General features: G+C 43.0%; 1 non-coding gene across 1 annotated transcript; it reads left to right on the plus strand.

Annotated features, from left to right (window-relative positions):
- The first annotated feature begins 9,873 nt into the window (after positions 1–9,873).
- trnav-uac (transfer RNA valine (anticodon UAC)) lies at positions 9,874–9,946 on the plus strand. The gene has a single exon. It is a non-coding gene; the product is annotated as a tRNA-Val (tRNA).
- Positions 9,947–12,791: the final 2,845 nt, after the last annotated feature.

Raw genomic sequence — 12,791 nt, forward strand, 5'->3', positions numbered from 1 at the left:
GGCTTTTTCCATTGAGAGTAGGGGAGACTCAAACAAGAGGACATGAGTTGAGAGTTAAGGGGCAAAAGTTTAGGGGTAACACAAGAGGAAACTTCTTTACTCAGAGAGTGGTAGCTGTGTAGAATGAGCTTCCAGTAGAAGTGGTAGAGGCGGGTTTGATTTTGTCACTTAAAAAAAATTGGATAGGTATATGGACAGGAAAGGAATGGAGGGTTATGGGCTGAGTGTAGGTAGGTGGGACTAGGTGAGAGTAAGCATTCAGCATGGACTAGAAGGGCCAAGACGGCCTATTTCTGTGCTGTAATTGTTATACGGTTATATGGTTAAATCAACCAACTGATTCCAATAGCATGGAAACCACGACGATTGGAGCTGATGGATTTGTTGCAGCCTTCATCCACCTTCACAGCCATTGAGCTCAAAGCAACATCGTCTGCCTGTTCCACCACTGAGGTCTTGATTGGATTGTTCTTTGTCAGGGACCTCACCCTCGACCTTACCGCCATGGGTGACCCTGCCAGGAGCATAGCTCCAGAAGGCATCGGTCTCGGGATGATCTCAGGAGAAGTTCTGATTGACAGTAAATGAACAAGTACAGACTCCTAGTGCAGATAATGGGTGGTCTTCATACAAAGCTTCCTGCAAGTTTTCATGTTCATTGTAACACTCAAGGTGATTTTTGATACCTTCAAATTCCTAACTTGTTCAAATAGTAAAGTAGTGCCATCTGATTTCTGAACGGATATTGAACCCATGAACACTACCTCACTACTTTTTAATTTCCTATTTTCTGCACTACTTTTAACTATTTTTTATATTTTTACTCTCACCCCTTGTGTGTGTGTGTGTGTGTGTGTGTGTGTGTATTCTCTCTCTCTCCCCCCCCCCTTCTCTCTCTTTCCCCCTCTCTCTCCAGAGGTCTTGGGTGCTCTACCAGAGGTCTGGGAGATTGAGGGTTCTGTGCTGTTCCTAGCAGTGTGTTCTTCTGGACCAAGATCGCAGATATTGTTCCCAGGATTTGTTGGAGCCACTCTCCCAGTCCAGTTGTCACAGTTCCCAATGCTCCTATCATCAGCAGGATTACTTTGGTTTTAACCTTCCACATCTTGTCTATCTGCTCCTTCAAGCCCTGCAATTTCTCCAGCTTCTTGTGTTCTTTTTTCCTGATGTTACTGTCTGTCATTTGGGATTGCCACATCGATTACTATTGCTTTCTTCTGTTCTTTGTCCATTATTCCTATGTCTGGTTACTTAGACTGGACAACACCCATGGAATTAACAGTATATATATTGCATATATTTACTGTAATTCACAATTTTTTCTCTCTATTATCACTAAACTCCCACATCGCTTTCAATAAAAGGGAGGCCAGCACCCTGCCACCTCACATTCTCCACCATCCGAATCCCTCTGGACCTTTTGTGGTAGATGTGGACACATCTGACATGGGGGTGGGTCTGTCTTCTTCTAGCAAGGACCAGATGGGAAGACATACTCATGCCTTCTTCTTGTACAAGTTTAACTCCAGAGTCAAACATACAACACAGAAACAGGCCCATTGGCCCATCTAGATTGTGTCAAGCCATTTAAAATGCCTACTCCCATCGACCTGCACTGGGTCCATAGCCCTACCAACTATGTACCTATCTAAACTTCTCTTAAATGTTGAAATCGAACTCACATGCACCACTTGTGTTGGCGGCTCTGAGCCATGACCCTCTGAGTGAAGAAATTTCATAATTTTTAAAATTTCATAATTTGCCCCTTAACTCTCATAATTTTGTATCCCACTATCAAATCTCCCCTTAATCTTTTATGTTCCAAGGAATAAAGTCCGAAACTATTCAATCTTCCCTTATAACTCAGGTCCTCCAGTCCTGGCAACATCCTTGTAAATTTTCTCTGTACTCTTTCAAGCTTGTTTACATCGTTCATGTAGATAGGTGACCAAAACTGCACACAATACCCTAAATTAGGCCTCACCAATGTCTTAAAGAACTTCAATATAATATCCCATCTCCTTGTACTCAGTGCTTTGATTTATCAAGGTCAGTGTGTCAAAATCATTCTTTATGACCCTATCTATCTGTGACGCCATTTCAAAGAATTATGGACCTGTATTCCCAGATCCCTTTGTTCCAAAGCACTCCTCAGTGCTCTACTACTCATTGTATAAGATCTATCCTGATTGATCCTACTGAAGTGCAACACCTCACCCTTGTCTGCATTAAATTTTATCTACCAATTTCAGCCCATTTTTCAGATCCCTTTGCAAGCCACGATAGCCTTCCTCACTGACCACTCCCAATCTTGATGTCTTCCACAAATTTGTTGACCCAGTTATCCACATGATGATCTAGATTGTTGATATAGATGACGAACAACAATGGACGCAGCACCAATCCCTACAGCATAGCGCCAGTATGGACTAGGAGACAAGGAGCCACAAATGGGCTATGGAGGAATGGAGATACTGACTGACGGCAAACACCAAGCCCTTACTGAACCTGATCTGGACTGATCACCAGAACCTCATATCTATTCAACCTACCTCAGGCTTGTGGGGCCCTCTTCTTTCAGCAGTTCCACTTCACCATTTCCTACCAACCTGGCTCCAAGAACACTAAGGCTTATGCCCTGTCAGAACAGTTTACCCCAGCTGAAATGGAGATTGACTGACAGCCTATCATTCCATTTCCCAGATTCTTCCCTGATTATCTGGGATGTTGAGAACCAGATCCACCAGGCCATACAGCTTGAGCTTGCTCTGGCCGACACACCTGACAACCATGCACTTGAAGTAGAAATAATAATAATAATAATAATAATTGGTTCTTTATTGATCCCGAGTGGGAAATACTTTCGTTACAGCAGCAACATTTAAAAACACACTTAAAGTGTGCAGACTTAACTAATAATAAAGTATGTACACAATGATAATTACCCAATGTGAAATACTGCGCGATAATAATGTACGAAATAATAAAACAGAGACTATTGTACTAAGATGTGTGTTCTCCTGTTGCACAGAGGTGAACTGCTGTGTATGCTTATTACATTTGGTAGGGAAGATTTTCTGTAATGATCCTTGTGACAGTAGAGTTGAATGAATCTGCTTGAAAGGGTGTTCCACTGATTATTAGTAGGTCATGGAGAGAATGTACCAGATTGTTCATAATGGATAACAATTTGTTTAATGACCTCCTCTGCACCACTAACTCAAAAGAGTACTCCAGTGGGCCCACTCTTCACCCTTCTCCAGCCATCCGGGCAAACAATGGAATCTGCATTTTCTGCAACGGCAGGTCTGGTGGGCCAGTGACCAAAAATGTATATCATTTCGTTGCTACCTGCCCAAGTCCAATTTCTCCAACCAGCAGTTGTCTGACTCAATGCCCATGGTCCCACATTGCTTGGGATTTCACCATGGGTTTACCACCTTTCGATGGACCCAGGATGATCATGACAGTGGTGCACTGGTTCTCCAAAGAGGTCTACTCAATCACCTCCCCAAACTTCTGTCAGCTGCTGAGACATCGGACCTGGTTCTCAACATGTATGTAGTTCATCTCCACAGCTTCCCCAGGACATTTGTCAGATCAGGGCCCACAATTTGTCTTCCACTTCAGGTGAGCCTTCTGCTCCCTTCTCTGCACCTCATTGTTTGTCCTTAGGCTATCATCAGTGAGCAAATGGAGAAGTAAACACAAAATACTCTACAGATGCTGGGGTCAAAGCAACACGCACAACACGCTGGAGGAACTCAGCAGTTCAGGCAGCATCCGTGGAAACGAACAGTCAACGTTTCGGGCTGAGACCCTTCATCATGACTGAAGAGGGGGCAGGGACCCTATAAAGAAGGTGGGAGGAAGGAGAAGGCTGGTAGGTGCCAGGTGAAAAACCAGTAAGGGGAAAATCAAGGGGTGGGGGAGGGGAAGCAGGGAGGGGATAGGCAGGAAAGGTGAAGAAGGAATGTAAGGGGAAAGCACTATGGGTAGTAGAAGGAGGCAGAAGCATGAGGGAGTTGATAGGCAGCTGGAGGAGGAGGCAGAGTGAAACTGGAATGGGGGAAGGGAGAGGGAGGGAATTACCGTAAGTTGGAGAATTCAATATTCATGCCAGGGGGCTGGAGACTACCCAGACGGTATACGAAGTGTTGCTCCTCCAACTTCTACATTGGCGAGACCCAAGGCAGATTGGGGGACTGCTTCGTCAAGCACCTCTGCTCCGTCCGCCACAACAGACAGGATCTCCCAGTTGCCACCCACTTCAACTCTGCTTCACATTCCCATTCAGATATGTCCATTCATGGCCTCCTCTACTGCCATGATGAGGCCAAAATCAGGTTGGATATGGTTCACCAGTCGTTCATCATGGGTGGGGTGTGCAGACTTGGTCTGGGGAGGGCACGGACTGGCGGAGGAGTCTTGGGTGCTATCCAGTTTCATCTTGGATCCAGCACTCATCAGGGAGGTCCATCAAACCCATCAAGATCACCCAGGGCCATCTGCTGTCAGCTGCAGGACAGGCACCTCCCAGGAGCACACAATCCAGAAACAACAGGAAACCACTGACTATCTGCTCGGCACTCTCAACCAGCTCTCCATCTCGACAAGGCAACCTCAAGCCAGTCAGCCTCCTCCCTTGGAGCCCCTGGAAGTCTATGAAATTCCAGGAGAGTTTGAGCATATCATTACAACTTTTCATTTGTCTTACTGGTAACCTGTTCACCTGATAAAGCACAGAAAAAGAAGTCTGTTTCAGGAGTCTGATATCCGGCATGCGGACAATGTGACTGTTCAGCGCAGGGATTCCCAACCTGAGGTCCATGGACCCCTTGGTTAATGGTAGAGGTCCATGTCTGTAGCGTAATGACATATTTGAATCCTCAGTGCTGGGGATATCAGCCTGGAAGAAGTTTGCTCATCCTTTCTGTGTGTTTAAAGGATTGTGGAGAAAACACAAAATCAGAGGGACTTGGGAGTCCTTATGCAGGATTTCCGGAAGGTTAACTTGCAGGTTGAGTTGGTGGTGAGGATGTCAGCATTCATTTTGAGAGGGCTCAAATATAAAGGCAAAGATATGATGCTGAGGCTTTATAAGGCTTTGGTCATAATGCATTTGGAGTATCGTGAGCAGTTTTGGACACCTTTGCACCACTGATTTTTGAATTTTTGCCACATTTAGAAAAGAAACATTGAAGAATGCAGCAGAACAGAGTGATCTAGGAATAATGGTGCATAGTTCCCTGAAGGTGGAATCTTATGTGGATAGGGTGGTGAAGAAAGCTTTTGGTATGTTGGCCTTTATAAATCAGACCATTGAGTATAGGAGTTGGGATGTAATGTTAAAATTGTACAAGGCATTGGTAAGGCCAAATTTGGAGTATTGTGTACAGTTCAGGTCATCGAATTATAGGAAAGATGTCAACAAAATAGAGAGAGTACAGAGAAAATTTACCAGAATGTTACCTGGGTTTCAGCACCTAAGTTACAGGGAAAGGTTGAACAAGTTAGGTCTTTATTCTTTGGAGCGTAGAAGATTGAGGGGGTACTTGATTGAGGTATTTAAAATTATGAGGGGGATAGATAGAGTTGATGTGGATAGGCTTTTTCCATTGAGGGTAGGGAAGATTCAAAGAAGAGGACATGAGTTGAGAGTTAGGGGGCAAAAGTTTAGGGGTAACACGAGGGGGAACTTCTTTACTCAGAGAGTGGTAGCTGTGTGGAATGAGCTTCCAGTAGAAGTGGTAGAGGCAGGTTCGATATTGTCATTTGAAGCAATATTGGATAGGTATATGGACAAGAAAGGAATGGAGGGTTATGGGCTGTGTGCAGGTCAGTGGGACTAGGTGAGAGCAAGCATTCGGGATGGACTAGAAGGGCCAAGATGGCCTGTTTCCGTGCTGTAATTGTTATATGGTTAAACATAGAGACATGCACCCCTCATACAATCTCTTCGCCCTCCTGCCGTCTGGGAAAAGCATTCGGGCTCTCACGACCAGACTATGTAACAGTTTCTTCCCCCAAGCTATCAGACTCCTCAATACCCGAAGCCTGGACTGACACCTTGCCCTGTTTATTATCTATTGTAATGCCTGCACTGTTTTTGTGCACTTTGTGTAGTCCTCTGTAGGTCTATAGTTTAGTGTAGCTTTCTCAGTTGTTTCTTTTTACGTAGTTCAGTCTAGTTTTTGTACTGTGTCATGTAACACCATGGTCCTGAAAAACATTGTCTCATTTTTACTATGCACTGTACCAGCAGTTATGGTCGAAATGACAATCAAAGTTGACTTGACTTGACATAGAAAACATACAGCACAATACAGGCCCTTTGGCCCACAAAGCTGTGTCAGAAATAACCCTACTTTAGAGCTACCTAAGTTTTACCCATAGCCCTCTATTCTTCTAAGCTCCATGTAGCCATCCGGGAGTCTCTTAAAAGATCCTATTGTTTCCGCCTCCACCACCACCGCTGGCAGTCCATTCCACGCACTCACCACTCTCTGTTTATATAAAATAACTTGCCCCTGACATCTCCTCTGTACCTACTTCCATGTACCTTAAAACTATGCCCTCTGGTGCTAACCATTTCAGCCCTGGGAAAAAGCCTCTGACTAGCCACACGATCAGTGCCTCTCATCATCTCATACACCTCTATCAGGTCACCTCTCGTCCTCCATCACTCCAAGGAGAAAAGGCTGAGTTCACTGAACATATTCTCATAAGGCATGCTCCCCAATCCAGACAACATCCTTGTAAACCTCCTCAGCACCCTTTCTATGGTTTCCATGTCCTTCCTCTAGTGCCGCGACCAAAATTATGCACTGTACTCCAAGTGGAGTCTGACGAGGGTCCTATTTAGCTGCAACATTATCTCTTGGCTCTTAAAAGAATCCACAACTTAATTTTTTCTACCAAAGTGCACGACCATACACTTCGCCTACACTATATTCCATTTGCCACTTTGCCCATTCTTCCAATCTGTCCAAGTCCTTCTGCAGACTTCCTGCTTCCTCAACACTACCTGCCCCTCCACATCCTTCGTACCATCTGCAAACTTGGCTACAATGCCTTTAATCCCTTCGTCCAAATTATTGACCCCCAATGTGAAATGAAGCGTTCTCAATACTGACCCTATGAGAGACTTAGATAGGATGGATAGCCAGTACCTGTTTCTCAGGGCATGAATAGCAAACACCAGAAGTTTAGGGGTGACAACAGGGGTAAGTTTTTTTACATAAAGGGTTGTGGGTGCCTGGAATAACTTGCCAGGGATGGTGGTGGAGGCTAAAACACTAGGAGTATTTAAGAGCCTCTTGGACAGGCACATGGATGAAAGAAAAATAGAGGGTTACGGGGTAGTGTGGGTTTAGTACTTCTTTTTTAAGGAATACATGGGTCGGCACAACATCGAGGGCAGAAGGGCCTGTACTGTGCTGTAGTATTCTAGTGTCTAGTGTATAGTGACCCCAGCAGAATATCACTGGCAGCCAACCAGAAAAGACCCCCTTTATTCCTACTATTTGCCTCCTGCCAGTCAGCCAATCTGCTATCCCTGTAACATGGGCTCTTAACTTGTTAAGCAGCCTCATGTCTGATATCTTGTCAAAGATCATCTGAAAATCGAAATAAGCAACATCCACTGACTCTCCTTTATCCATCCTGCCTGTTATTTCCTCAAAAAATTCCAGCAGATTTGTCAGGGAAGATTTTCATTTTAGAAAACCATGCTGACTTTGGTCTATTTTATAATGTGCTTCCAAAAAACCTGAAACCTCATCCTTCATAATAGACTCCAACACCTTCCTAACCACTTAAATCAGACTAATTGGCATTATAGATTCCTCTCTTCTGCCTCCCTCGCTTCTTAAAGAGTGAAGTGACATTTGGAATTTTCCAGTCCTGTGGAACCATTCCAGAACTTAGTCATTCTTGAAGGATTACTATTACTACTATACTACTACTACTAATAATAATAATAACAACTTTATTTATATTGCATATTTCAAACATTCAGAAGCAGGCTCAATGTCCTTTGTAAAATTTTCATCTCTCACCTTAAACCTCAAGTTATTAGTTCCCCTTAAATGGAATAAAGACTGTGCTCACCCTATCTATAACCCTCATGATTTTATACACCTCTCTTAAACCCCTGAGTGTGCTATGTTCCCTAGCTTACCCAACCTCTCCCTGTAACTCAGTACTTCAATTTCTAGCAGAATCCTTGTAAATCTTCTCCTGACTTCTTAGTTTCACGATTTCTTTCCTATAAGCACAATCAAAGCTGTATACAAGATTTTATTCAAGTGTAGTCTCAACAACATTTTGTACAACTGCAAAATGACATCCCAATTCCTATACTCAGTGCCATGACTGAAGAAGGCCAGTGTGCTAAATGCCTTCTTTACTGCCCTGCTTACCTGTGACACCACTTTCAGTACATGTCCTCCAAGGTTTCTCTGTCACTCCCAGGGCTCAAATAGCCAATGTACTAATCTTACCCAGGTTTGACTTTGCACTTACCAAGTGAAGTCACTTTTATTGTCATTTCGACCATAACTGCTATGTACAGTACATAGTAAAAATGAGACAACGTTTTTCAGGACCATGGTGTTACATGACACAGTACAAAAACTAGGCTGAACTACATAAAAAGAAACAACAGAGAAAGCTACACTAAACTACAGACCTACAGAGGACTACACAAAGTGCCCAAAAACAGTGCAGGCATTACAATAAATAATAAACAGGGCAAGGTGTCAGTCCAGGCTTCGGGTATTGAGGAGACTGATAGCCTGGGGGAAGAAACTGTTACATAGTCTGGTTGTGAGAGCCCAAATGCTTCGGAGCCTTTTCCTAGACGGCAGGAGGGAGAAGAGTTTGTATGAGGGGTGCGTGGGATCCTTCATAATGCTGTTTCCTTTGCGGATGCAGCGTGTAGTGTAGATGTCCGTGATGGCAGGAAGAGAGACCTCAATGATCTTCGCAGCTGACCTCACTACCCGCTGCAGGGTCTTGCGATCCAAGATGAATTATCTGAATTGAACCCATCCCATGTACCTAGCTGATCAAGATCTCTGTTATTTTTATAACCTTCTTCACTATATATATATTGCTGTATACTTATTGCCGATAGCAACCCATACAGCACACCACTAGTCACAGGTCTCCAGCCCAAGAAACAAGCCTCAACTATCAATCACTGCTTTCTATCACCAAAACAAATATGAATCCATACCACTATCTCTCAATCCCATGTGATATAATCCTCCAGACTAGTTTACCATGTGGGACCTTGTCAAAGGCCTTGGTAAAGTCCATACGTATATCTGGGACACTGCCTTACCCTCATTTATCCTCTTGGTTACTTCTTCCAAAAAAAACCCTCTAAAAGACGTGTCAAGTACGACTTTCCACACATACAGATGTATGCTGACTCCTCCTAATAAGACTCTGTCCAAATACCGGCAGAACCTATCCCTCATCAGTCCTCACCGCTAAGGACTCACCAGCCTATAGTTCCCTGGACTGCGTCTGTTGCCTAATGGTACATTAGCGACCGTCCAGAAGGAGAAATTGGGTAATTTATTACCTGCACTCCGCCCAGTGTGACCGTCTGGATCCCCCAATTGCTAGCCTTTTTAAATTTTTCTCCCAATTACCACACGAATATGTATATCTCTGTCTACATCTATCTGGAGCAACACACCCAATGATCGAAGAAATCAATGATTCAGACAGAATCTAACCCTTCATCAGTCGCTTACAGAGGATTTCTACCTAAAACATCAATTGGTAGATTTAAGTGCGGGGAGCATCGAACTCAGATAGCTGTATGTGTGGATTGCTGGAAAACTGTTTACTCTGTATGGTTCCATAGTGTAGTGGTTATCACGTCTGCTTTACACGCAGAAGATCCTGGGTTCGAGCCCCAGTGGAACCACTATTTACTTCCTACTGCTCATTTTCTCATTTCAAATTCCTAATCGAAGTTAAAATTAATTGCTTAATGAATTTCAGTAATGATAGAATTAAACACCAGCAATTGTTCAAAATCTTATAGTTTTAAACCATTCAAATGGGCATGAACATAGAACGTAGAATTGTACAGCAGTTTAAGCAAAAGCAGTCCTGCTGAACTGTACTTTTTTCCATTGATGCTGCCTGGTTTGCTCGGTTTTCGTGCGGGAGGAGGGATTTGGAGGTCGATGTGCCTGACCGGGTTTTCTCGGTTTTTGTGCGGGAGGAGGGTCTTGGGGTCTGCTGCCTTTTATTTCTTTCTTGGTTTTGTGGCTACCCGAAGAAATAAAGATTTCAAAGTTGTATACTTTGATAATAAAATGAACCTTTAAATTCTTGTTTCCACCGATGAAATTGCATTACCAGCCGTGAGAGGGAGCAGACATAAAGTGCCCATAAGAATTTATTTCAACCAGTGCTGTGCTGTTCCAGCTTTATTAAAGAGACTTCAGATATGCAGTGAGGTTGGCATTCTTCATTTCCCATCAAGGCGATGAATAGGAGGAGTGGCGAGGATGAGCAAATGATAGGTACAAATAACAAACTACTGAGGAACTCGGGAAGCATCTGAGAGAATTTCATTCCACAGATTCTGATCGACCTACTGAGTTCTACCAGCTGTTTGCTTTTCTTTCGCTCCAGTTCTTACAGGTACAGTATATACAATTCCTTATCCTTTTTGCTTCTATATTTACTATGGCAAATGAACGACCATGTCTACGGGCTTTTTTTTTGCATTGGGTTGCTGCTACGATTGGCTGATTAGATATTTACATTACTGAGCAGGTGTACCTAACAAAGCAGCTGCTGAGTGCATGTGTAAAGCCACATGGAGTGGGTGTGGGTACTTCATAATAGTATTCACAAAGGAGAAGTACGTGGAGGAAAGTCAGATAATGGAAGAGTATGTTGGCATTCTAGGGCAGGTCAATATTGAGGAATAAAAGGCAATAGGCATCTTCAAAAATATTAAGGAGATTGCTGGGGCCTTGAAAAAATCTTTGCATCTTCTTTAGTAATGGGCCAGGAGACTGGAGAATAATCATTGGTGCTCTTTTGTTTGAGAAGTGCAATTGGGGAAAACCAAGACATATAAGCTGGTGAACCTTACATCAGAGATAGGGAAATAATCGAAGATTCTTTGGGAGAAGATGCACTTGTAAACACTTACTGAGTACATGATTTTTGGTATAGGCCAAATGTCTCAAGTATGAATTAGTGTTTTGAGGTAGTGACAGATGGTTGATGTGTATGTCTATCTACATGGATTTAGTAAAGCATTTAATAAGGTTCCTCATGGTAGACGGGTCCAGAGGTTAAGACACAAGGAATTCACACTGAGTTAGTAAATTGGAATCAAAATTGACTTGGTCATTGAATACAGAGGTAGTGGTAGAGGTACGTTTTCCTGACTTGAGTTCTGTGACCAGTAGTATTCAGCAAGGATCAGAGCTGGGATTCTTCTGGTTTGTAATATAAATGATCTGGATGGAAATATGCATTTTATGAATAGTGAGTTTGCAAATGACACCAAAAGTGACAGAGCTGTGGATAGTGTGGAAGGTTGTCAAAAGACACAACTAAATGTAGATCACTTGGACATCTGAGCAGAGAAATGGCAGGTGGAGTTTAGAGGCTTATACGTTTCAATGAGAATGTAAAGCTTTAAAGATTTGCAGGCCTGACCAAATAGAATCACACCATGAAATATCGATTGTCCAGATGTGCTGGCAAGATGGTTGTAGTGCACAACAACAAAGAAAAAGCTGGTCTACTCATTACCTCAATTTTAATCATTCTACGCTTTTAAATCTAAAATCTTTGTGTCATTAAATCATTCAAGATGAGTATGATGTTCCTTTGAGGTGTAATTCCCTTAATGGAGAATGCCTCTACATGAATAATGTGGGAAGACTGATGCGAGTTCAACCACCACATGGTCCTTGACAGATCGGGGTCAGGGTGCAGACTGGAGACTCTTTACTGCTGTTGTGATGTGTCATCTTCCACCAGCTCCACCGTTAAGGTCTTGGTTGGATCATTCTTTATATGGATTCACCCCTTACCTTACCATCATGGGTGACCCCACCAGGCAGTTAGCTCCAGCTGTCATCACTGTCAGGATCAGACCAACTCAAAAGCCTCTTCATCACAAGGTGACAATCCTCAAAGAAGAATTTCCTTTCTACTACCTCAATGTACTTGTGTCAAAGTAATCTGTATGGACGGCATGCAAAACAAACTTTTCACTGCATCTTGGTATATATGTCAATGATAAACCTATTTGCCAAATGCTTATTGACACTATAAGTAGAATCCATTGCCAGGGGAGGTAGGGGAAGCAGATACAATAACATTTAAGAGAACTTTAGAAAGGCCCATAAACAGACAGGGAATAGAGGGTTATGGCCAGGGAGATAAAATTGGTTAGATTTGGTATCATGTTCATTGCAGACATGGTGAGCCAAAAGGCTTGTTCCTGTCCTGTATTGTACTGTTTCATTCCACATGACTCCATCAACTTCTAAAGTTGATCATACCATGCAACTACACTGCTTAATTGCTAAGTGGCTATAGATCTTACTTTTATTTCAGATTTCCAGCATCTGGCATTTTTGAATCAGTTTTCTTTTGAGCTCTGCAAGGTTTTACAGGCCAATGTTGAATTGGTTCTTTCAGAAACTTGGTAAAACACTTACAAAAATTGTATAAACTTTGAACATTGTTGTGCACTTCCATCATTTTGAAGTTGCCCACATTGATCTCTA

This window comes from Hypanus sabinus, chromosome 4 (genome assembly GCF_030144855.1).
Source record: "Hypanus sabinus isolate sHypSab1 chromosome 4, sHypSab1.hap1, whole genome shotgun sequence".
Classification (NCBI taxonomy): domain Eukaryota; kingdom Metazoa; phylum Chordata; class Chondrichthyes; order Myliobatiformes; family Dasyatidae; genus Hypanus; species Hypanus sabinus.